The sequence below is a fragment of the Orcinus orca genome, chromosome 6 (assembly GCF_937001465.1).
Source record: "Orcinus orca chromosome 6, mOrcOrc1.1, whole genome shotgun sequence".
In the NCBI taxonomy this organism is placed as follows: domain Eukaryota; kingdom Metazoa; phylum Chordata; class Mammalia; order Artiodactyla; family Delphinidae; genus Orcinus; species Orcinus orca.
Genome location: NC_064564.1, coordinates 41687968 through 41715778, shown reverse-complemented (window position 1 = coordinate 41715778; position 27811 = coordinate 41687968). Strand labels below are relative to the sequence as shown.

Sequence of the window (27811 nt, the reverse complement as noted above, 5' to 3'; positions counted from 1 at the left end):
ACATGCTATTATCTGTTCTTTTCAAGCATCATGGGAAGTAATAGAATAATATATATTTTATGGTTATGTCATATTAAAAACATTATTTAGGGTCATATTACTTATTTGTAATTCCATGCTACTATAAATAACTGTGAAACATAGCTAAATCTTTGTGAATATCCAGGACTGTTTCCTCAGTATAAATTCCTAAAGGCAGAGTTTCTGGGTCAAAGAATATGCATATCCTTGTAAAGGATCTGAATGCATCAGGTCTAAGTGCCCTATAGAATACACATACCCTATCTTCCCCCTCCCTGTCTCTCTCTGTCTCCCCCTTCCTCTTTCCCATCCCCTCCTTCCTTCTGTTCCCCAAATGGTTAAGTGACCCTACTTCTGCTCTTCTGCATCATAAGTTTTTTTCTCACTGTATGTGTGTGTTTATAATCACCCTCATTCTAAACAAGGTTTGAGGCTACGTTTTATGTTAAATTATTAGTTTTCAGTTTTGTGTCTTTATCTGGACTCTGAGCTCCTGCCTAACAAGATCCTTGGATTATTCATCTGTATCCCCAGCATCTAATACAGTAAATTTTCAGTAAATACTTGTTGAATGAACTCAGGAGGGAACAAATGACTGCTTTTGTTTTTTTTCAGCTATTACGTAGGTTTTTTTTTTTCTTTTCAAGTTTCCTGGGATTTTAATTGACCGCAGCATATTAATTTCAAAAAAGAAAGGAAAATAGTTATATAGCTTCAAGTCTCTACACTCAGATGCCCTCAATTCAGTACTGTAGTATGCTCTAATATTAATTTAGCCACTACTAATTGTCTAACTCAACCAGAAAGGAGAAACAGACAGGTTGTACACACTTGAGTTGAGAAACTTTAACATTTATTCTGAAGCAAGGTAACGTTTTCCCCAAACAAGAACCCATGTATAAGAAACGTATACAGGATTGAAGCTCACATGCCTAGCCCTTCTGACTTAGAAGGTAGAATTATTTATCACACTTAAAATGTTAAAAATAAGAATTCAGTAGCTCTGTATGAGAGAGAAACACTTTTCTTCCTCATGTGGTCGTGAGAATGCCAGATTGCTGGCCCATTATTTTGGCAGATGTCTCTTGGAATTATTTGACAGCTCTTTGACAAGGCAGTGCCTCCTACGTGCAGTTCCTGAGCAAACTGGCTTCAGTCTCCCTTTGTGAATTCCGAGGCAGAGAGATCTGAGGCAGCCATGTCATTTTGGATTACTCTCCTCCAGCTTTGTCAGCTCTCTTCAGACACGCTGCAAGATCAGCCCCAAGTTTGAAAAAGTGAAGGAAGTGATTTACTAAATTTCCAAAAGAGAAAGAATGTTCGTAAGCTTTCCTCATGGGAGCATCGGGAAATCCAGGTACTAGCTAACTGAACTTAATGCAATTGACTTAAGTCCACGTTTCCCCGTCTGAAAAATGGGCATGATTATAAGATGTACCTCTTAGACCTGTTGTGTGGCTGAAATGTGATAACCCATGTAACATTCTTAGGATGTTGCCTGGTCCTAACTTGGCTCAGGAATGTCAACTCTCACTATTCCAAAGACTATTTCTTTACCTTGTGGCAATTGGGTATAATGACCTGTATGGGCATTTGAAGAAATAATTTTATACACAAATCCATCACCACTTGGACCTAAAACATAATGTGTCTACATCTCAGCAGAGCCCCAGGCAAACCTGAGAGAGTAAAAACAAATGTGCACTGAAATTCTGCCCACCTCACCATCTCTGTTTTATTTTATTATACATTTATAACATTTATAGAAGTATCTCTTTTTATTACCCAAAATATGTTCATTATGAACACTTGAAAGACACAAAGAACTCTGAACGTGCACACAACCAACAGCAATTCCATGATCCAGATATAAACACAGATAACATGAAGATATTTATCCTTCTAGTCTTTTATGAATGCATATAACATATGCAAATAAAATGTAATTAAGATATGCTATCCTTATTTTTAATTTTCATTTAATATTACCTTGTGAAGATTTTTCAGTATCTTTATATATCCTTCTAAACTCTTGACTACACAAGAGTTTGTTTAAATAATCTCGTTTGACATTTAAATTCTAACCAAATTTAGTATGTTATGAATTATCTTCCACTGAATATGCTTTCACAGAGTTTTATAAAATAAATGTAATTATTGGTTCCTAAAGGTATATATGATTTTCATAACTACATGCAAATTTATCTCTATAGTATTTTTAATAGACTATATTCTCAACAAGTAAAGTCTGAGGATGTCAGTTTTTTCTCCCTTCTGCTCGCATTGGATATTAACATGTAAACTTCTTTTGTCTTGACGTATAAAAAAGGCAAAACTTTGTTTTATTTTGCGTTTTGTAGATCTATTGCCAGTGTATATTTCATTTTTGCATTTACTCACTTAAAATATTTATTTAGTGCCTATTTTGTGCCAAATTTATGGCCAATAAAATATTTCATTTATCCATCCACTTATTTAAAAGCATTTATTGAAGGCTTGTCATTTAACTGCCATTTGTATTTTTCCCATTGTGATTTCCAATTTTCGGTGCAAAATTTTCTTATTAACGTGTTTGCTTTTTGCCTGAATGCTTTGTAAAATTCATAATATAAAATACCAGCTGTCGCCCATCACGTAGCCTGCCACTATTTTTCCAGTTTTGTGTGTCTTTTAATGCTCACTTATAAATTAGTATTTTTATTTTATAAAGTAAACACATATTTTTATGAAGTTAACATAATAAACTGGCTACAGATAGCCTGGTATTTCTTCTTCGCAATACAACTGTGCTGGGGGTGGGGGTGCGGGGAGGGCAGGGGGCTGAATGCTCCGGCACATTCATAAGCTTAGGGTTTTTTAAATAAAATAATAACTATTTTTCCAGCATACCTGTAGGTATCAGCCTTGTTTCTTTAATTTTGCTGGGCCCACTGTAAGTCATTTTGATTTTACAGATTTTATCTTCACATCAGAAGTGACTTCCCAAAGCTCTTTCAGCGTCTCAGCGTCTAGATTTGCCACTTAAAAACTGGCAGATTTTTTTTATAAAGGGAAAAACAGGTGAATATCAGGTTCGACTTAACGAATGCCTGAAGTGCTTTCAAACGTACGCATTTGAAAATATTCTATCCAGCTTTTCTAGTTCTCAGTGGCAGCATGTGATTATTGGAAGGAGAAGTCATAATCTCTTCCCCTTAAAGTTTTTTATTAACATTGGTTCAATTAATTAAATATTAGCCTATCATCTTTTTATGTAGGGCACTGCACAGTGGAAATCCAGGACTCATTTTGTTTGCTCGAATTGCTGATTTGAAATCTGCCACATTCACATCCCTACAGCTCTGGATGGCACAGTGAGATATAAGGCCAAGTAGTGAATGAATGGCAATATTCTTGTTCTGCATTGATTCTGGTCCTTGAGCTCACACTTAACAGCATTGCACTGCTGTTTTCTGTGCCTGCATGAGGTGAGGACTACTCCTGCAGTGCCCTAAAGTCGTTAAGAATAATTTATGTTATCAGAAAATAGAAAAATTCAAATGAAATGTGCTTTTCCATTAAATAATACATATTAGACTAAGTCTGGTTTTTTTCCACTGTGGTTTTCCCAGCACCTACTACAGAGCTGATATAGTCTATCAATAAACAGGTATTAGTGAATAGATGAATAATAATTGAGTGTGATAACCTATTGTGACAGTATGTTAAGTTACTCTGCCCATAAAATATTTATTAATTAGTTTTTATAATGATAGTTAATCCTGCAGTAGGAAAATGCAGTGTCACATTCATAGCTTTCCATTTGGGTACACTATCAAAATAGGAATGCCATTAAAGCTCAGTTTGGTGCACTTGAGAAGGGGCTTTATGTGAAACTTTGCTCCATAATAAAATGCTGACAGTTCTTCTTGCAGCATTAATTCCTCTACTCAATTCTACAGGGAATATCTCTCTCCTACTTGGAATTCTACTTAATTAGGTGTCAAGCAATGAATGGTTCACTGGACAAACCCACTGGGAGCTGGGTTTGATTCTCAGCTCCGTCACTTACAGGCTGTGTGTCACAGGAGAACCTGACTTACCTCTCTGTTTTATTTCCACTCTGGGCATCATACAAGAACAGGATTGTGAGAATTCACTAGGATTAGAATGTGATCATTCTTTTCCTACAGTATGCCATATCATAGGCACTTGTTAAACATGAGTCTCCTTTCTTAGTGCAAGTAAAGGAATTTTTTAGACTTTATTTTTCTTAATGTGGCTTGAGAAAATTAATCTGTTTTAGGCTAGGTAGAGAGTAAAGCTCTATAAAAGTAAATAAACAGGGATGGACTACCTTTATCACAGAAAAGCATGTATTATCTAGTTCTTTAAACATCCAAAAATATTCTTTCTCCATTTACAAAATATCTTTTTGAGACCCCAGCCTGCTTCACATCTCCTGAGTTATAGACTATACTCTTGCTTGTTCCAGAAATTCCATGATGTTGCCAGCATCAATAGACATGTCCTTTCACCCTATAAGAAGAGTAAACTGTCCCCCTGTTCCAAGGAAAAAAAACCACAAATCATGTGCAGATAGGGGATTCCCATTAAGTCTAGAGATGAGCAGTTGTTCTGCAGACAGATGCAGACACCTCCAGAACTTGAGGTGATACCAACATTCCCAGCCCTGGGCAGGGCAGGGGTACTGCCGATGCTTACCTCACTTCAGCAGCATGTACAACTGTCACTTCCATCCCCTCTCCCAAACCCATTGTCCACCTCGCTCTTCCAAAGGCAATCACTCTACATAGAAAAATGAAACATGACAGGATCCGTTCTACCTTATCAATGCCTTTATTAAATTCCACCACACCCTGCAGAGCTTTCTCTTTATGCCATACATCCTTTCTCTCCATTCTCTACAAATCCTTAATATTTAATATTCAATCCTTAATATTCATTCATATATGTGTGACCTTGAAAAAGGATTTTGCTAGAATGATAGTGACCAGGCCAGTACTTGGGGATGGCATCCAAACTCCAAATGAATGTTGATTTACGGCAAGTTCTCTGGATATCAGGATCCTTAGGTACAAGCACCCAAACAAGGTACTACAAGAGACTATCAGATCTACTTCTACCCTGCTCAGTCATCAGCCATTCATTGTTTGAGGTAGGGAGATATTTTAGATTACAAGGAATTGTTTCTTAACATTTCAGACAAGGACTCCTTTGAAAATCTGAGGATATGTACAACTCCTTTAACAAGGAAAATATACATACTGAAAACTTTACATTCTAGAGCTAAATAGACATTTCTCCAAAGAAGACATACAGATGGCCAAAAGGCACATGAAAAGATGCGCAACGTTGTTAATTATTAGAGAAATGCAAATAAAAACTACAATGAGGTACCACCTTACACTGGTCAGAATGGCCATCATTAAAAAATCTACAAATAACAAATGCTGGAGAGGGTGTGGAGAAAAGGGAAACCTCCTACACTGTTGGTGGCAATGTAAATTGGTGCAGCCACGTGGAGACAGCACGGAGGTTCCTTAAAAAACTAAAAACAGAACTACCATATGATCCAGCAATCCCACTCCTTGGCATATATCCAAAGAAAACTATGATTCAAAAAGATACATGCACCCCTATGTTCATAGCAGCACTCTTTACAATAGCCAAGACATGGAAACAACCTAAATGTCCATGGATAGATGAATGGATAAAGGATATGTGGGTCATATATACAATGGAATACTACTCAGCCATAAAAAAGAATGAAATAATGCCATTTGCAGCAACATGGATGGACTTAGAGATTATCATACTAAGAGATTATCATACTAAGTGAAGTAATTCAGAAAGAGAAAGGCAAATACCATATATATCACTTATATGTGGAATCTAAAATATGACACAAATGAACCTATCTATGAAACAGAAACAGACTCACAAACATAAAGAACATACTGGTGGTTACCAAGGGGAAGTGGGGGTGGGGGAGGGATGGATTGGGAGTCTGGGATTAGCAGATACAAACTATTATATATAGGATGGATAAACAACAAGGTCCTGCTGTATAGCACAGGGAACTATATTCAATATCCTGTGATAAACCATAATGGAAAAGAATATGAAAAAGAATGTGTATATATATATGTATAACTGAATCACTTTGCTGTACAGCATAAATTAACACATTATAAATCAACTATACTTCAATAAAAAAATTTACATTCTATATCAAGGATTATAGTTTCTCATCTAAGATACTAAAAGGGGCATGACTCCTAGGACAAGGATTGTGGCAGACTTTGAGTTGCCACTTCATAACTCTTTTTTTTTGGCCTCACCACGTGGCTTGTGGGATCTTAGTTCCCCGACCAGGGATTGAATCTGGGCCCCGGCAGTGAAAGCACTAAGTCTTAACCACTGGACCACCAGGGAATTCCCCATAACTTTCTTTTTGAAAATTAGCTCACAAGAGCCAGAGAGAGATCCCAGGAGTCAGCATGGTCTAGAGGACCAAACATCAGCTTAGGAGTCAAGTAAACAAGGATTCAGTTTCTAGAAGAGTAAGTTATGAACTGCGTGACTTATCTTAATCATTTTTTTAAGAATTTTATTAGTGTATAGTTGATTTACAATGTTATGTTAGTTTCAGGTGTACAGCAAAGTGAATCAGTTATACATATACATATATCCACTCTTTTTTAGATTCTTTTCCCATATGATCATTTTTTTCTTACAAATAAGAAAACTAGGCTCATAGAGTTTAAGTACTTTTGCCTAAGTTTGCAAATAGTAAATTATGGATCCATATCTGACAGGCTTCAAATCGATAGTCTTTCCCATATGTTCTACTAATCAGCAAAATAGGAAAGCTAAAAATGACATCATCTTCTCATTAGCTCTAACCCACGAGTCTGCCACTTACAACTTTAGGACTGAGACGGAGAAGACAGGCCAGAGCAAGCATTTAGAAGACTCACATCTGAGTAAAGAAGTCCAGAACTCTGGAGTAAGAAGCACCCGGAGGAGATTTAGAGCAAATTATTCTTTTCCAAGCCTATGAAAGAACATTAAGCTTACATTTAGTAGTGCTTGACCAGAGTATTCTGATGTTATTTCTTTAAATTGTCTCATCAATACAAATCACTATATTTTATACTCAATTAATGTTGAGACTTTTCTGATTCAGCCAGGCAATATTCTTGTTTAAAAAAACAACATTATCATAAAATAGATAACTAATAAGGACCTACTGTATAGCACAGGGAACTCTACTCAATACTCTGTAATGGTCTATATGGGAAAAGAATCTAAAAAAGAGTGGTTATATGTATATGTATAACTGATTCACTTTGCTGTACACCTGAAACTAACACAACATTGTAAATCAACTATACTCCAATAAAATTTTTTAAAAAATAATAAAATGCATCAATTTAAACAAACAAAAATAAATTAATTTCCAGAGAAATATATAAAATACAAAAATAGAAAAGCAGACAACTGTATTTCTTATATACAAAATATTACTTTAGTTATGACCAAAGGAAAAATAGGCTTCTGTATTTCTGAAGAATAATTGCTAGATTTAGCACAACTGAGTTCAGGTCCCAACTCTCTCAATTATTAGTTGGATGACCTTGGGCATGTAACTGAACCATGCTTCAACTCCCTCAACTATAAAACAAAGATAATAACATTTCCCTCACATAATATTTATTTGGCAATTAGGTGGAATAATGTAAAAGGGTGATGGATGAATTGGAGCATGAAAATTATGCTAGAGGTTTCTACGTATGGAAGTCGAATCAGAATGTCAACCTGGAGCCCATTTCCTCTGTCTCAGTAAAACAGTTCTTTCATCACCTTTTGTCAGGTGGAGCTCTGTGCAGGAAGCATACCAATTTGCATTTGGTGCCCAGGAGCCTCCTAGAAGGAAAGACACTGAGATCCTAAGATTCTAAGTTAAGAAAACATATTGGTGAAGGCCAGGATGATACTAACCAATACTCAGGGGCAGGCAAGGGTAATGGGGGCCCTAAACTAAAATGACATCAGCATCGAAAAAGGCTACAGACTGGCTCCAGCACACAATCTGAGAGGGGGCTGGGGTCCTGAAAGGAGAGAGAAAAAAGGGAGGCCACCCAATTCAGCTCCCCTGGGAAAGACTTGTACTTTGAGGAAGTGGCTGTATAAGTGCCTTTAGCTTTAACTCCAGAGACCCAGCCAGTTTGGCAGTGATTTTCTCTGCTGATGATCAGATTGTCCTCTCTCTAAGAGCTCCTTTGTCAGGACAGGAATGTAGACTAGCCATTGTGGAGGGCAAGGCCTGGGAGCTCAGTTCCTAATACAGTCGTACCTCCATATCCACTGGTTCTGAATCCAGATTCAACCAACCATTGAGCATCTGCAGGTTTTGGTATCCACGGTGGGCCCTGGAACCAATGCTCCGCAGATACCGAAGGACAACTGTATATGGCTTTGAGTATGACCCTAACCCTCGGGGATGATGCTTCCTCCTGGTAGGCGAAACTCTGCCACAGAGATGATTATACAGATAGCACTTTTTCAATGTAGAGAAAAATCCCCCTCAGAGACCTCAGAAGATAATTTATATAGATGTGTAGCCTTCAAGAGAACCCAGGGAGCTGCAATCACAACAACAAACAATTGCAGCAGGAATATTTACTAAGCACAGCACTCAGTGCTGTGCTTGTATTATCTTCTTTCATCTTTAATTATGAGATTATGAGATTGGCATTATCATACCCATTTTACATATGAGAACACTGAGACACAGCAAGGTTAAAAAATGTGCCCAGCTGATAAGTGGCGGATCCCAGACTGGAAATCAGGCTGTCCCATTCCGAGCCTCACACTTAACCCTAATACTCTGCTGCCTCAAAAATCACTTCGTGACACAGATTTTGACTTGCCCACAAGTCAGCATGTAGGCTACAGCTATTCTCGTGGAACATTTCTGCCGTTGAAAATTTGTTGTGACTGGCCAGTAGTGGAACTCCCATCCCTAAGGGTTTGAGCTTCAAATTATATTCCAGGTTCTCAAAGTCTATTAGGTTTAAAAATAGCCTGGGCTTTTTCTCCCATCCATGCATAGGATAGCATAAATTAACTGAAGACACTTAACACATTTGCAAAAGAAGTCACCCAGATAGTAAAGCACTGGAGCAGCCTACCCAGGCAGCTAGGCAAATGAAAAATAACCTTGCTTTTAAATGACCAATAGACCTATAATGACTTGTGTCAAATAAGCACTGTTATGTTCATGGGCTTTTCTAAAAAGATCCCAACACTCCAAAATTTGTGAAACTAAACTTGAAGTTTCCAGTCGTAATACAAATATAGTATGGTGATTACAATCAGTGTAGATTTATTTGGTTGCCTAGTACCCAATTTGTAAATTTTTCCTCAAGCTAAAGAGCAAAATATGATAAGTCTTGTAACATCATTTGAATTCAACTTGGTTTAACCCTGTCCCTTCAAACGTAGCCGCCTTCTTTTCAAAAGATGCACACACTAATAAGCATAAACTAAGTCTTTGTAACAACTCCTGGGAGCTACTTCATTTTGAGCAAATATGAACTTTGCAACAAGAAGTGAAGAGATTCTGTCTCAATGGATTATGCTGTGAAAAACCAAAGAGATATACCAATTTATTCTAAGTACCAGACTATGACTTTTACTTTACTTGAACTTTACTTAAACTCCTAGAGGGTGAGACCTTTTGAATTCTTTAGTTAAGCAGACTGTTGGAGCATTTTGCAGTAACTGAAAAAGAAAGGTGTTTGCTATTTAAGATACACTAGTGTAACTAATGCAACATATTCTAAAACTTGGTGTCTGCAGAAAGGAAACATCAGAATAGGAAGGAAGAATGAGTTCCATATACTGTAATCATCTGTACCCACCTGTATTCAGGAAGGTAACGTTTGAGGAAGGTAGGAAGGCTACCCTAGTGACCTTAGTGATACGTAACAGGGCACCTTCTATTTCTATGAGAAATGTTGCACCATAGGTATATTTGAACGCAATAACTTTTAACACAGCAGTCATTCTGACCCCACAGGATTCATATAAGCAAACCACACTGTGCCCCATCTCACTTGGAAAGGCAACTTTCTGCTACCTCTCAGAGTGGAAAATGTATTTAAAATTCTCTGTTACAGGCTATGTATGTTATTCCTCTACTTATTAGTAGTAGTTTGAACCATATGAAATTGCTATATTATAGGGTCAAAAAATGTTGAATATCAGCAATTAATATGGTTTAATGAAATGTTCTTTCTATATATGGTATTGATTGCACACTTCATTCATCGCTGACATAGCTCCTGGGATACTTGATAACCCTGTGTTCCTACTTGAAATAGAAATAGAATTTACAAGAAACATCAGCATGTACATATCGGGAGATAAAAGGGCTCTCAGCCAACATATGCATCCTCCTGGCTATGGCATCAGTCATTCCATAAATTCTGCTTTCATATCTTCACTAGTATGGAAGCCCAAATACTTAATTCAATAATTATCTTATTAAATACACTGAAGTCCTCATTCCAAAAGAAATTAAATCTGTGTCCATAATTCAGCAACTTCAATTTGCTTGAAAGAAAGGTGGTGAGTCCAACTCACTGGGGCCAATCTACAAATCACAAGAGTGACAGGATATCTTATATTCAGTTTTGCTATAGCCCGTTACAGAACAAGCTTGTTATTTAGGTGTGTAATTGAATATTAAAATGAGCTCATTCGGTCTCAATGTTAATTGAGGCCATAAAGTCTAAGAATAAAACAGTAGGTGTCATGTACCTCCAAACAGGTGCTAGACCGCCCATGAAGGACTTGCAAAGGGATAAAATAGCATTTCTTTGTCCTTAGCCTAACAAGTGACTTGGAAGTAAATACTGAGAGCAAGGGTGAGATTTTAAGAGCTAAGGGATTTCTTTATAAACTTTGTTTGCATGATACATTTTTTTTCTTGTCTGTGAAGGCTTTCCATGTTTTTCTTCCTCTCTGAAGATATTTCTTACCACCCCAAGCCATGTTGCTCATACCCTGACTCAGCTCTATAACTAGATTGCTTGTTTTATCATAATAAGTGCTTTGTCATAGCACTTATCTCAATTTATTATCATTTAATGTATTTATTTCCTCTATTAGGACAAGCTCCATGAGGTCAGAAACTCTCTTATCCACCATTGAGTCTTCTGCACCTACTACCATGTACAAGGCATAAATAGGCAGCAAGTATGAGAGGATGGTTCAAAATGAGGAAATCTATCAAGACAAAGGGGGGAAAATTCACACAATCATCTTGATCAATAAAATTGGCAGTTCACATGTAAGAAATACAAAAGGACTATAAACACATGAAAAGAGTCAAACTCATTAGCAGGTGACATAAATTTAATCATCACCCTTCAATTAGAAAAAAATGTTTGTTTTTTGGATAAGTGTTGGCTAGAGTGTAGAGAAATTTCTTCCTTGTCTTTCTAACATTTGTCCTTGATCTTAATTTTCCCACAATGGTCAAATATAATCTCTTTAATACGAATGAAGTTATTTTTGAAATGATGACCAAATAATACTGGTAGTGAACTTTTGCAAATTTCCATACATCTGGATCTGTCCATTAAGTTTTCATTTAAGAATTTACAGACATGGACAATCCATACCCATGAAGTAGTTGATAGTGTCATATGATTCTAGAACACGTGTGCACACTTTCTTCTTGCTCTGCTGCTTCTTCCCCAACCCCATCATTTTTTCTAACTTTACAATTTCTTTCACCTTTTCATTTTTTTTTTTATCACTTTAGAGTTCTTAGATGATGATACAGCTAAAACCTTGATAAAGAGTCTGTCAACCTTATACATGACTGAGTTTTCCCAAAGTAAGAAAAAGAAGGGAGGTAATTTAATACCTTTCCTTTTTTCTTTTTCTGATTGTGGTATAGTAAGTATATGAACATGTTCCTTTCTGTGAAAGGTTTAAGTAGAGATCTGGAGTGTGAATCTGGTAAGACTCGTTTTAGCTCTTTGTTTCACCTTCTCTTTCACCAAACTTATCAACTTTTTCAGTGCAGTTAGCATGTGACCTAAGAGGTCAGAGAACATCCCCTACTTCTACAAGGCCTTCAGCTGCTGCACCCACATTGCTGTGAGTTATTTTATCACAGCAAAACAAACCCTCCCACCTTCACATTGTTTTTTCCTGAGTTACCAGAAACAGGAAAGCCCCTTCTAGAAACAGAACTTTCTGTGGGTAGGGCTCAAGCTTTAGCATATTCCAGACTTCCAATAAGTCTTACACTAAACTCATGTATCTGTTCAACTTTTCCCCCAGTTAAGAACAGCCTTTAATTCTGAAGCCTCTGTTCAGAAGACTCAGAGATCATGTCCAAAAGAGAAAACTCAGCTTCCCTCATCCAGTAACTTTAACTGCCTCCTTGTGTCAACACTGAGTGAAATTATAAGTGATGCTCAGTGCAGGTCACAGAGTGGTCCCTCCATAAACACTGTCTTAAAAACCAATGAGTTAGCATACGGTATTTGTTTTTCTCTTTCTGACTTACTTCACTCTGTATGACAGACTCTAGGTCCATCCACTTGACTACAAATAACTCAATTTCATTTCTTTTTATGCCTGAGTAATATTCCATTGTATATATGTGCCACATCTTCTTTATCCATTCATCTGTCAATGGACACTTAGGTTGCTTCCATGTCCTGGCTATTGTAAACAGTGCTGCAATGAATATTGCGGTACATGACTCTTTTTGAATTATGGTTTTCTCAGGGTATGTGCCCAGTAGTGGGACTGCTGGGTCATATGGTGGTTCTATTTTTAGTTTTTTAAGGCACCTCCATACTGTTCTCCACAGTGGCTGTATCAATTTACATTCCCACCAACAGTGCAAGTGGGTTCCCTTTTCTCCACACCCTCTCCAGCATTTACTGCTTGTAGATTTTTTGATGATGGCCATTCTGACTGGTGTGAGGTGATACCTCATTGTAGTTTTGATTTGCATATATATGGAATCTTAAAAAAAAAATGGTTCTGAAGAACCTAGGGGCAGGACAGGAATAACGACGCAGAAGTAGAGAATGGATTTGAGGACATGGGGAGGGGGGAGGGGGGAGGGTAAGCTGGGACGAAGTGAGAGAGTGGCACTGACATATATACACTACCAAATGTAAAATAGATAGCTAGTAGGAAGCAGCAGCATAGCACAGGGAGACCAGCTTGGTACTTTGTGACCACCTAGACGGGTGGGATAGGGAGGGTGGGAGGGAGACGCAAGAGGGAGAGGATATGGAGATATATGTATATGTATAGCTGATTCACTTTGTTATTCAGCAGAAACTAACACATCATTGTAAAGCAATTATACTCCAATAAAGATGTTAAAAAAAAAACAAAAACAGTGAGTAAATTGCACAAGACTGTTACCTTCATATACCATGTACAACAAGATGCAACCATCTCTGCACAGCAGCCCAAAGGAAATTTCTGTAGGAAACAGCAGGTTTTGAGCCTTGGCTCAGGAGTGATGTAATCCTGAGACTGAAGCTGGGCTTCGCTACTGGCCAACAACATAACCCTAGCCAGCTGCCTACCTTCTCTAACACTCAATTCCCACATATTTAAAATAGGCTCAGTGTTTTTGTAGGTTTAGATGGAATAATGTTTTAAACTCAGCATAGTACAAGGTTTATAGCATACATTCAGTAAATTATAATAACTGTCTCCACTTAAATAATTAAATCTTATAAAAACTTTTCAATGCTGTACTGATGGCTTATGAGTGATATAATCAATTAAATCAGGCAGAATACAAAAACACCTGGGGACATTTTTCTCATCATTATAACCACGTTAGTAATGGAATGCTGCCCTCTTATTTTCACCTGCAGACTCATGGTACAAAGTTAATAAATTTTCTAAACTGTAATAAGATGACTAATGGGTGGGAGTGGATAAAATAAGTTCATCTGAATTCTGTGTAATGATATGCAAATTAGTTATTTAAGCCTGGTAGCTGTGTTGAAGCTTGATCTTACTGAAGAATACTCTGAAACATGATTTGTAATCACCCTTTTGGACTCTGCTATATAAGGTGGTCATGATTGTAATTAAAGTTAATCACTAGTTATACTGCAGAGCAGGAAATATTGTGATGGAGATGGACTGCAAGAGGAACACCAGGACTTAATCACTGGATCCTAAATGATCTGTATCAGGGGATGGAGAAAGCTGGCTTTGAAGAAAACAAAAATTAAGAGACTACATGAATCAAACTCCTAGAAGAAGAAATGTATAATGAATTTTGTTTATTTGCATAAGTGGAGACTTTAAGCTGAACAGTATCTGTCACAGTGGATAACAAGTGGCATTATCTCAGAATAGAGGAAATACAGCAAGAGATTTATACAAAAATAAATACTCATCAAAGTATCATGGTAGTAGAGGAAAACTGGCCACATCTAACTATCTAAAAATAACAAAATTATTAATGCATTCAGGTACAACCTCATCTTGGAAATTATTCAGCCATAGAGTGATGCTCTTAGAGACTAAGATATGTGAGGAAGTACTTATGTTTAAATATTAGAAGAAAACCATGATAATTCATTTTGTACATACAGATCTTCCTCAGCTTACAATGGGGTTACATCCCAATAAACCCACTGTAAATTGAAGATATAAGTCAAAAATGCATTTAATACACCTCACCTACTAAACATTATAACTTAGCCTAGCCTACCTCAAAAGTACTCAGAACACTTACATTAGCCTACAGTTGGGCAAAACCATCTCACAAAAAGCCTATTTTATAACAAAGTGTTGAATGTCTTATGTAATTTATTGAATACTGTACTCAAAGTGAAAAACAGAATGGCTATATGGGTACAGAATGGTTGTACACGTATTGGTTTACCCTCGTGATCGCATGGCTGACTAGGAGCTGAGGCTCGCTCTCCCTGCCCAGCATCATGAGACAGCATTATACCACTTATTGCTAGTCCAGGAAAAGATCAAAATTCAAAGTACAGTTTCTACTGAATTCATACCACTTTTGCACCATCCTAAAGTCAAAAAGTCTAAGTCGAGCCATCATAGGTCAGGGTCTGTCTGTACTATGATTATAATTCTATAAATCATACACACCTAAGAAATTAAAAATAGGTTAGTATATCTTCTTTGAGTCAGGACTCAGAATAATATTTTCTCCTTAATTGTATGTACTGTACATTTTTAATAAGCACATACTTCTTGATTCACTCTTTACAACTGATAATGTAGAAGGAGTTTTAAGTCCTCCACCTGATGTAGTGGGAAATGTCCTACATACTTCCTTCCAGAGTATCAACTAGAGCTCTTTTGGTGTGAAAAAAATAATTCAACACAGAAAATATCCAATTTACAAAGAAAGATTAATTTGGCCATGTGGATCATGCAAATTGAGTTAAGCACCCATATGATACACCTGAAAGTTGTCTCAAATTATTTATACTAAATGTTTAATTCTTTAAAACTGTGCATTTTTTATATGCTTAAAAGAAAATCACAGAAATTCACTCAATATATTTGATATCAAAGTAGGATTCATAGAGCAAGTGTTGTATTTTACCTGTAAGTGAAATCAAATACTAGAAAATAAAACAATATTACTATGTGAAAATCTATAAAGATAACTGTTGAATCTTAATTAGACTTAGATGATATCTTTGGGTTATATTTAATGTTTCCGAGGATTGTTATAACTCAGTGAATTAATTATGCCTATGCCCTGATGATCACATAGAAGATTTAACAGGTAAATCTGATTACTCTTAAGTGAACTAGATAGGTTTTCTTCTGAAAAATTACATTTTTAAAAGTACAGTAAGTCCCCTACATACAAACAAGTTATGTTGCAAGACCACGTTCATAAGTCCAATTTGTTTCCAAGTCCAACAAAGTTAGCCTAGGTACCCAACTAACACAATCGGCTATGCAGTACTGTACTGTAATAGGTTTATAATACTTTTCACATAAATAATACATAAAAAACAAACACAAAAAATAAACATTTTTAATCTTACAGTACAGTAACTTGAAAAGTACAGTAGTGTACAGTACAACAGCTGGCATACAGGGGCTGGCACTGAGTAAACAGGCTAGAAGAGTTACTGACTGGAGGAGGGAGAGGAGGTGGGAGATGGTAGAGCTGAAGGATCATCAGCAATAGGAGGTGGCGGGCAAGCTGCAGTTTCACTCACGCCTGACGCTGATGAAACACACATTCACATCTTTGAAAGTTCTCAACTTGAAGGTTCATATGTAGGGGACTTACTGTACATGAATTGCATGTGGTATAAGAAGTTGGAACTTATTTCCCTTTTGTTGGTGACTGTAGAGTGGGGTAAGGGCGCGTGGGGAAGAACCTGGCAGGTGCATTTGACTACAGATAGTTAGGCTGTCAGCTGGAACTAGTACTATTCCATATAGGTAAAGCAATATATGAGGTACCTAAGGACAAGTCCTTGTAGAAAACAAAAATGTAACTCTACATAAATAAGGCAGTGAGCACTCCTAATTCATGATTCAGAAATGGAATACTAAGACCAAGAAGAAGTCGTGTTTATGGCCATCATTAAAAGGTCTACAAATAATAAATGCTGGAGAGGGTGCTGGAGAGGTTGTGGAGAAAGCACTGTTGTTGGGAATGTAAATTGGTGCAGCCACTACAGAAAGCAGTATGGAGGTTCCTGAAAAAACTAAAAATAGAGTTGCCCACTCCTGGGTAATCACACTCCTGGGCATATACCCAGACAAAACTAAAATTCAAAAAGATACATGCACCCCTATATTCATAGCAGCACTCTTTACAATAGCCAAGACATGGAAACAACTTAAATGTCCACCGACAAATGAATGGATAAAGAAGATGTGGTATATATATACACAGTGTAATATTACTCAGTCATAAAAGAGAATGAAAATAATGCCATATGCAGCAACATGGATGGACCTAGAGATTATCATACTAAGTGAAGTAATTCAGAAAGAGAAAGACAAATGCTGTATCGTATCACTTATACGTGGAATCTAAAATACAACACAAATGAACATATCTACGAAACAGAAGCAGACTCACAGAAATAGAGAACAGATTTGTGGTTGCCAAGGGGGAGGGGGAGGGGGGAAGGAAAGGATTCGAAGTTTGGAATTAGCAGATGCAAACTAGTATATATAGGACAGATAAACAACAAGGTCATACTGCATAGCACAGGGAACTATATTCAATATCCTGTGATAAACCATAATGGAAAAGAATATGAAAAAGAATATATATATGTATAACTGAATCACTTTGCTGTATAGCATAAATTAACACATTGTAAATCAACTATACTTCAATGAAATATTTTTTAAAAATCAAAAAATGAAGTCACGTTACATTAAAAGAGACAGAGAAAAATCACAGAAAATGAATAATTTTAGACATTGGGGCTGATTTGTCTTTAGTCTACTATTACAGAGCAGTTTAGGGGAAAATATATTCCTTTGGGACACTCATCTGTAGTGACTTTCCCAGAAGGATGGTATCCTTGCTAGTTATTCCAGCAGACTTCTGAGAATAGGGTAATGAAAGCTGCTTGCACGGATATAGACAGCCAATCACCCCCAGTGTGGGTTCTGCCACTTACAATTTATGAGACCTTGGACAAGTCATATAAATAATCTGAGCCTGTTTCCCATCTGTATAATAGTTAACAAGGATTCGTCTCTTACAGGATTGCTATAATTAAATGCCACGTAGAAAACACTAATACCGGCTACTAGATAGGCATCTGTATTGGTTTTCTATTACTGTGTGACAAATTACTACAAACTTAATAGCTTAAAACAACATTCATTTGTTAGCTCGCAGTTCTGTAGGTCAGAAGTCCAGGCGATCTCAGCTGGGTTCTATGCTTAGGGTCTCACAAGACTGTAATCAAAGTGTCGGCCAGCCACATTCTCATCTGGAGCTGAGTCCTCTTTCAAGCACATTCCTATTATTGACAGAATGCAGTTCCTTACAGTCATCCCAGCTGCCTTTCTGGCTGTTGGCTGGAGGTCACTCAGCTCCTAGAAGTCCTCACATAAGGCCCCCTCTTCAGTGCCTTAATTCTCTCTGACTTTCCCTTCCGGATGAAAGGAGAAAACGTGCTATTAGCTTGAGTGATTCCATGAGGCCTGCCCTGATAATCTCCCTTTTGATCAACTCAAAGTCAACTGATTTGTAACCTTAATGGTCTTTGCAAAATCCCCTTTGCCATGTAATGTAACATAATAAAAATTGTGATTTCTCATCATATTCACAGTTCCAGGTATGAAGTTGGAAAAATCTGGAGGAACATTTTAGAACTCTATCATACCCTCAATAAATGTTAGTTTCTTTGTCTTCCCCTTCTGCTATTTCCAAGAGAAGCAGAGCCCTGTGCTGATTTTCCATCTTAGTATTATTCATGAAAATATGCACTGCCCACACAGTTCCTTCAAAATCTGAGAAATTTAGAGTTGGCATTCCAAAAATTCAGGCTGCAGAGTCAACTGATAGATGTGCTAAATCAATAAGGGACACTCACAGAGTGATACCAGAAATCCTGAAAAATGTATAAAATACCTTGTGTAGTCTCTTCAATTAAATCCACTTACAGGTGTTCACTCCTGAGCTGAAAGCTAATCAATCCATGAGTGTGGTCTACATGAGCAAAATGTAAAATGCAAAGAAGACAAGGAGTCCAAACAACATAGATACTCCCTCCCTGCACACTACCCTTATTTTTATTCATGGATGAAATTCATGCTCCAGTAACAATTGGTTTGGGATTAGTTGAAGTATTAATTCAAGTGTCAAAGATAGATTACTTAGTGGAATTAGGAATGCGGATCTAAACCCTACTCCTCCACTAAATCAGAAGATCAAATTAAAATGCTCTCCTGTAACTATGAGAAGTCAACAAAGGGAATAAGAATCCCTTCTTCTACATACCATTGTAAAGCAATTATACTCCAATAAAGATGTTAAAAAAAAACTTTTTGGAAAAATAAAAAAAAAAAAAAAAAAAAAAGAATCCCTTCTTCTGACCACGGACCCCTAAATGTGGAAGGTCAGAGCCACTGATAGCCATCTTTCCTACTACATGGAAGAGGCTGAGAGTATGATATTAACACGTGCTTCACACAGACCTTCTCTATTAATGCTATTCATCTTCATATTAAGTCTGGGAATATAATTAGAATATCTTTCTAATAATTCTGGAAATATCTTCAAGGATCTGCTTTTTCTTCAGTTTTTATAGACTACTCTCCAGATCATCACCAGATTATTGACAAACTATAGGAGCCTTTAAACTTACTACCACAAACAATCTTTTCATGGTGACATAACTGTTGGTTTACATTTTGAATCTGTGCTTAATTCTTTGGGATGAAGTAGAGAGTAAGCCACCTGGGCACATCTGATATTTGGTTGCATGAAGAAAGGAAGCACTGCTCTTCCTTTTAAGAATATCTTGCCAAGAATTGTAGCCTCTCCCCTTCCAGAGAAGGATGAGGTGCCCTTTAGGGTACCCACCAGCTGCCATGACAAATTTCTCCCATCTTTTGCCGTTATTTGTGTGCCTCCAAATCCACCATACAGGTGAGGTTACAGGATGTGGCCTCTGATAGGGATGTCCCTTCAATTCTGCCTTCCAGGTAGGTCAAGTGGTACGGAAAGAGGTCATCTTGATTAAGCTTTCGTGCTTATCTTAAAGTAAAAGTATGTAGTGCCCTTACCATTAGGCACCACCAGAAGTAAGAGCACTGGAAACAACTTTGTAATCTGAGCAACAGTCAGAAGGAACACAGGGGCATACTGTTCAACAAGATACATCCTCAGAAGTGAGTTAACTTCTGAATACAGTCAGATAATGTCCCAACACTTCAGTACACATAGAACAGAGGGAAGAAAGAAGCAAGCAAGAAACAGAGGAGCTGGCCAGCAACAAAGAGAAACTACTGGAGTAAATAATGATTAGCAAGTGGCATTTACAGAGCATATTTGGTGATGGGGATATTATCCTTAGGAATATTATTAGCAAGGTGTCAGTATTTAAAGGGAAGTTAGAGTATTTACATATTGAGACTGAGAATATTCCGAACTTTGATGAGGGACCTGCCACAAAAAATGACCTTCTAGCACAGACTGGTGTATGGCAAGAACACCTACGGGCCCACTGGAAGATCAGCAGAACCGAGGCAACGCAAGCAGGGAGTTCAGGCCAAAGCCGAAGACGACCATTCTCAAAGCCACACCGGACTCCAAGTCCTCACTGCCCACTTACAGGGGAGTAATTTGTACTTCATATGAGAAATGCTGTAAGTCATTTGCAACTTGTTTTAATGATGCTTATTAACCACATAGTTAATCACTATGTGATTCACATTCTACATTGTTTGTCATTTCTAAAATTCCTCCAGATATCTTGTCAAAGACAAATGACCTGGAAGGAATGTACCTGACTACTGCGGGCAAAATTTTGTGCCCAGAGAGGTAAGCAGATTCCTCCTGGAATGTTGCCTTTACCAGACTTATTTCTGTTAAGCACAGCACAATACTCCTCTATCAGCAGATCCTTTAATTTACCTATTGAATTGGGCACCACAGTGTTGGTCTATGACAGCAAAATTATAGAACTGAGTTATTGAAAATTACCTCTGCATCAGTTGGTCTCTGAAAGTACAACAGAAATGGGTGGAGTAACTGCTGAAAATGGCTAGTGGGGAAAATTAGTGCTTCCAGGAACCCTGTTCCCCAAAGAAAAACACTACAAATAGCTACACTTCAGTAATTTTCAGATCACCCTTCAAAGTCCAGAGAGGAAGAGATTTCATCTACATAAAAGTACAGCAGGTTCCAGAATTGTGGTGACGTAAGCAGCAGCTTTGCCCCTTTCCTGTTTGTCTATTTCTGTTCCCCTTAAGCCTTAATTATAAAAATGAGATCACTAGGTAACATTTAACATAACTGCTAACTTATGCTCTACTAAATACACACAATACCGTGCCTAACTGGTTGATTCTTTTCCTAGATTGAAAGAAGTAGGAATGAAGAATTAAGTAGTTAAAGAATAACTAGCTCTCTATCCACATCAGCCCCCTTAGCAATCCTGCAGTCAGACCACATAGGCAAGACAACCTTTAAAGAAAGATCATGAGGAGTCAGCCTGCATGCAGTGGAAAATGATGCAGAATCTGCCTCAATGATTAACTGAGATTACTTCCCCTTTTTCCCTTTAAAAACTGTCATGAGCAGAATCTTTGGAGTTGGTCTCGGGATATGAGTTTATCTTCTCCACAGATTGCTGGCTTTTCTGATTAAAGCAACTTTCCTTTCTACTGACACTTGCCTCTCGATTATTGGCTTTTGAGCTGTAAGCACCCAAACCTGAGTTCGGTAACAGTGAGAAAATGTAATTTTAATAAGATGAGATAAAGGCACATCTACAGTTTCTTACCCCTACTGTTATACTAAATCCTATAGTAAACTGAAACTTCCAAGGACAAAAAAAGGAATGAAATTCTGAAATGTATCCATGACTAGCTCCAGGTTAGTACTGTGCCACTTGTTTGGGTGAAAATAATCTACACTGTATTTGAATAACTTTCTCGTGGAACCATTTTGGAGCTTTTCTTTTAATTGGAAATGCCTGCTAAATTTTAGAAGATGATGTTTAGCATGTATGGGTATAATCATAAGCTTTTTCTTATTTAATCTGTTTACTTGATTCATTGTATGAGAATGAACCATCCTTATGTGTCTTGAAAGCTTTAATATTTTTCCTTTGATATATTACTAGATTTACTTTCTAATATGAAAATAGATTTTATTGGAATATTTGTATCTTTTTAAATAAGTAGCTAGTTATTCACTTAAAAAAGACAAACAGGTTCTGGCATTAGAATTATGCTGGCCTCCTGAAAAAAGTAAGGATCTTCTATTCTTTCTAGCCAGGAATAATTTAAACATCATGAAATTATCTGTTCTGTACCTGTGAATTCATTGGGTATTGGTACTTTTTAAAGGGAAAATCTAAAGATCTCATTTCTCTTAATTTTCGGCATACCGATTCAAGTTTTTCATTTTTACATAGTTTTATTTTATTTTTTTTTTTGCAGTACGCAGGCCTCTCACCACTGGGGCCTCTCCCACCGTGGAGCACAGGCTCTGGATGCGCAGGCCCAGCAGCCACGGCCCACGGACCCAGCTACTCCACGGCATGCGGGATCCTCCTGGACCGGGGCATGAACCCATGTCCCCTGCATCACCAGGCGGACTCTCAACAACTGTGCCACCAGGGAAGCCCTACATAGTTTTATTTTAGTATGTCATTTTCTCCTACATTATCAAATTTGTTATCTAATTTTGCATGTGATGTTTTCTTATTATTATCTTAATTTTTCTTACATGTACAGTTTTTTTCTTTGCTCATTCTTAATCTTATGTTTTTGATCTCTTTTTTCTTAATCATGCTCACAGCAGTTTTTCTATTTTATTTCTTTTCAAAGAGTGTTGTAGTATATTATTTCTACTATGTTTTTGTTTTCCTTTCCATTAATTTTGTCTTACCATTATCTCTTCTCTCCAGATTTTTTTTGATTTATCTTATTGTTCTTTTTATTAACTTCTTAAAATGAGTACTAATTTCCTTATATTTTGCCTTTATTCTTTATATTTTAAGCTATACATTTCCTCTGAATATAGCTTTTGCTGTATTTGTTTCTATATATTTTGTAATTTGTTTCTATATATTTTGTAATTTCATGAATATTCAAGGATGTTAATCTTTTTAGAAATACATTTATGTGTTTTGATTTATTATCAAAGAATAAGACCTATAAAATCTCTACTTTTTAAATATAAAGCTTTCTTTTCAACCAAATACATTATATTCTTTTTAAATTGACGTAAGAAAAGCGGGTAGTATATATGTTGTGGACAAAGAATGTTGCCTACCACATCAATAAACAAAGGATGTTGCAGCCATCAAGCCATCAGCCATTTCAGCTGCCCAGAATGATACACCCTGAGGGTTCAGGATGGACAAAACAGGATACTGGCCCTAGATAGTCAAGGTGCATATCAAAGGAATAATTTTAATGATCCCAGACTCTTGCATCTTCCCATACATAGAAAAGCACTAAATCCATTAACTGAGAGGTCTGATTTTCTTTAATTAACACTAATCTTTGGATGTTCCAACTGCCTGGGTTTTTTTTTTTTTCAAAAACTCCTATATATCCTGGCTCTCCCCTTACCTCTTCAGAACAGTCCCTCACAGTTATCTGAGAGACTATCTCCCAGGCTTAAGTCTTTAGTATGTCCACTGAATAAAACATAATTCTCAACTTTAAGATTCTGCAATTTTTTTAGTTGACAATGGGCATGTGTTTATGTATGCACGCGCATACACACGCACATTATAGTTTATCAATGCTTACTTTTTCAATTTCCTTACCTGTTTTGACCTTTAACCCTAATAATTTTACCAAATTTATACTATAACTTGATTTTTATCAATATCTCTTTACATTTCTAATATATTTTCCTTACATTTCTAAAATATTTTCTTTTGCTACTAAATGCATACTGGGTTATGATTGTTGCATAAATAGGAATTGTGCCTATTATAATTTAAAACCATCTCTATTTATACTGCTTAGTGCTTTTAATCTTATATCTAAGCTTTTCTAATGGAATATTGACATTCTTGCCTTTTCTAATATTTACATTTGCCTTGTAGCTCTTCATTAATCCTATTATTTTCAGCCATTCTTTATCACTTGGTCTTATAGGGGAGCAAAATTTGCCACCCCAAATCATGTCTCTTTGGCATATTGATTATTTTAGGCTGATTATTTTTAAGAAACTGCAGACACAGGAGAAGTTTGAAAACTGAGTAGACGTTACCTGTAAGAGAAATTTACACGTATAAGGGAAATCTTTATTTGTAGGGTTTCTCCCTGCTGTACTGGGAAGAGGGGGATGACTTTATCTCTAGAAACTATTATCAGTGGAGAAGGCAATGACTTAAATTTGCTTAACAACCTTACCCTTGGTTTACTGTGCTTTTCTCTGTAACTGACTACCAATCCCCAACATCTTCTTTTGATGTTAGCTAAAGATAGTATTTAAGGTGAATGCTTCTATTTTATTGGAGAGTTACTCAGTTTTCCCTGGTTTCTCCCATGTATGTGTTAGGGGAATCACTGACCAAAATCGTCAGCCCTGGCCAGGCACAATAGTAACCACTTACATGAGTTATCTTACAACAGGAGGTCCTGGTAAGGAACACGGAACTAACAAGCTACCACCAAACAGAAGAATTTGTAAAAGGTCAAAAGGAGAGAGGAGACGCCGGTCCATATGTCCTACCAACCTCCAGAATCCTTCTTGTTGGAATCCATCTTGGCTGAGTGGCTGCACGTACCACCAGGAAGGACCCTGAGTCAGAATGGTTGGCCAGAGACAACCCGGAATCTAACCGCATCACCATTAAACCCGAGACTGCAAGCCACGTGGCAGAGCAGTCTTCCTGGGTTCCCTAACCCTGCTGCTCTCCACCTGGGCACCCCTTCCCAATAAAGTCTCTTGCTTTGTCATTTCTGAGTGTTAGACAGAGCCCACTCTCAGGCCCTGGAAGGGATCCCCCTTCCTGCAACATAAGCATGTTATTAAACTTTTGTTTATCTTTCTTCTATTAATCTGTTTTGAGTCAGTTTAATTATTAAGCCAGTCAAAGAACTAGAAGGGGAGAAGAAGATGTTTCCTCCCCTACAGTCTGAACCGAGTTTCTTGTGAACAGCACATAGGCCGATTTTGTTTTTTAACCTAATATGACAGCCTCTGTCTTTTTATGGAAGAATTTAGTCAGAGAATTCAGTTTTCAAGATGAACCAGAGCACAGAAGGGACACTGCCTTTGCATATTTAAGTAGACTGTGTTCCAAAGATATGGAAATTGTTGAGGCTGGAGAACTAAATACCTTCTTATATAAAAAGGTGTTTCTATAAGGGAATGCTCCATGAATTCCAATTGTTTCACAGATTAAGAGAGTCACCAAGATTCCCTAGTAACATTTCTCATCAAAGAGTGTTCTGTGGGGAAGAAATTAAAAGCTAAACAGTCCAGGAAGCTGAGACAAGAATCAGAAGAAAAAAGAAAGTGAGCAATCAGGTAATATGTCACCATTAAACCAATTAAGGAGGAGGGGATGCAGTAGGTGGTCCCAGACAAAACGTACTGGAGGTCAAGTGTAGACAACTAGTACAAGTTCTTGCACAGCTGATGTATCCCCAAGTGTGAAGTGAGTAATGTGAAGGGAGACATCCTCCTACCATGCACCTGCCAGTCAACAAGGTAGGAACATTGCAGGCTACAAAAATAATACGCAATGCCAAAAGCAGGGGCAGATCCAGGTTGTGTGAGGCCTGCGTGAAGCTTAAGCTGATTGCAGCGGGGGGATGGGGGGATGTCTTTAAGCAAAAGAATACAAAATTAGGTACAAACTTGAATATTTATTGTGATAAGAAAAGGAATAATAAGAAATGACTGGGCTGTTAGAGATCCAGGTCTTTTTCTTAGGTGTTTTTGGACAGGTAACCAGAAATCCTTACATAGATGCTCCCTGGTTATATCCAAGTGTTCCTTCTTCATGTAGGACACTTGACAACTCTCAGCCCTTGTCATAGTACAGGCAGGGACTATGTAAGTGAGAGACCCTAACTTAAGCTCAATTAGCCTCCAGGTAAATCTACCTCTAGTCAAAGTGTTGACTTCTATAGGAGTAAGGGTAAAGGGATATATCCACTCAACATGGACTAACCCAGACAGCCAGGCCCAGGTATAGAGAAGGCAGTCATAAAATAAAGGGCTGCTGACAGGATGCAGCCAAAAATCAGTAAACTCAAATTTACCCACCCCAAAGTTCAGGTGCTTTGAGGACTCAGGTGTCAACACACAATTTCTGAATTTTTAGAGTTGGTTAAGGCACACCCTATTGATCAGAGAAACATAGCAGAAGAAGCCGAATTCCTGGAAAAAATACACTGGGTAGCAAGATTTTGTAAAGGCTGAGCATTTGGCAGCACCACTCACTTTCCCAGAAAAGATGGGGCTAGATTCCACAGAGAGGAGCTGAATTAAAGGACGATTTGGTGGACCTACGGTAGAGCAATCCCAAACTTAAGCAGCTATATATACATTTTAAGTTTAATTTTAAGAGAATCTGAAGTAATGGAGATAACAATACCCTCATTTTACCGTATCCGAAATTCAATTTGACTTTGGTCTTAGGGATTTGGTCTCCACTAATCTCACTACTTATGACACATAAGAACTAAGTCTGAGGAGTATGAATCATTCTATTTTGTATGCGGGTTTTGTGGGAATAAAGCATCTAATAAATCTTTTATTAGTTTTTGTGCCAGTTGATATTCATTATAAACTTTCTGTATGAGAACCTCACATTAACAAAATTTGCCTTTGATTTAACCTTTACTTAGTGGAGAATATGAAAAGGAAATGCTTAGGCAAAACTGTATTTTAAAACACTGTTCACCGTACACATGTCCTTGGAAAAAAGTGTGTCTACTCTTGTGATGTAGTTGTGGTATATTTAATTGGTGATTTTCTGTAAGTTTTGATTTTTATTTATGGGACCCAACTACCAGATTATAGTTATAGAGAACATTTGGGATTGATAAAGCATTCACTACATTTGTAAAGGTGGAGGAAGTATTTACTGGGATGAAAGATGTAATCCCAGACTTTTAAATGAAGATTAAGAGCTTAATCTAAGTATAGGAAAGTCGAACAAGTGCCAAAATGGTTTAAGAGTGAAGTATAGGAAGATGGCGGAAGAGTAAGACGCGGAGATCACCTTCCTCCCCACAGATACACCAGAAATACATCTACGCGTGGAACAACTCCTACGGAGCACCTACTGAACGCTGGCAGAAGACCTCAGACCTCCCAAAAGGCAAGGAACCCCCCACGTACCTGGTTAGGGCAAAAGAAAAAACTAAACAGAGACAAAAGGATAGGGACGGGTCCTGCACCAGCGGGAGAGAGCTGTGAAGGAGGAAAAGTGTCCACACACTAGGAAGCCCCTTCGCGGGTGGAGACTTCGGGAGGCGGAGTGGGGGAGCTTGGGAGCCGCGGAGGAGAGCACAGCAACAGGGGTGCGGAGGGCAAAGCGGACAGATTCCAGCGCAGAGGATCGGGCCGACCGGAACTCACCAGCCGAGAGGCTTTTCTGCTCGCCCGCCAGGGCGGGCGGGACTGGGAGCTGAGGCTCCGGCTTTTGTCGGAGCGCCGGGAGAGGACTGAGGTTGGCGGCGTGAACACAGCCTGCAGGGCGTTAGTGCACCGCGGCTAGCCGGGAGAGAGTCCGGGGAAAAGTCTGGACCTGCCGAAGAGGCAAGAGACTTTTACGTCCCTCTTTGTTTCCTGGTACACGAGGAGAGGGGATTAAGAACGCTGCTTGAGAGAGCTCCAGGGACGGGCGCGAGCCGCGGCTAAAAGTGCGGAGCCCAGAGACAGACATGAGACGCTAAGGCCGCTGCTGCCGCCACCAGGAGGCCTGTGTGCGAACACAGGTCACTAGCCACACGCCCTTCCGGGGAGCCTGTGCAGCCCGCCACTGCCAGGGTCCCGGGATCCAGGGACAACTCGCCCGGGAGATCG

At 37.9% G+C, this 27811-nt stretch overlaps 1 long non-coding RNA gene across 2 annotated transcripts; it reads left to right on the top strand.

Annotated features, from left to right (window-relative positions):
• The first annotated feature begins 358 nt into the window (after positions 1-358).
• LOC125964686 (uncharacterized) lies at positions 359-26535 on the top strand. 2 transcript variants are annotated; one of them, XR_007477925.1, is made up of 4 exons: positions 359-1378; positions 20545-20617; positions 22243-22447; positions 24400-26535. It is a non-coding gene; the product is annotated as an uncharacterized LOC125964686 (long non-coding RNA). The 2 variants fall into 2 exon arrangements; XR_007477926.1 differs by having other exon boundaries at positions 22243-26535.
• Positions 26536-27811: the final 1276 nt, after the last annotated feature.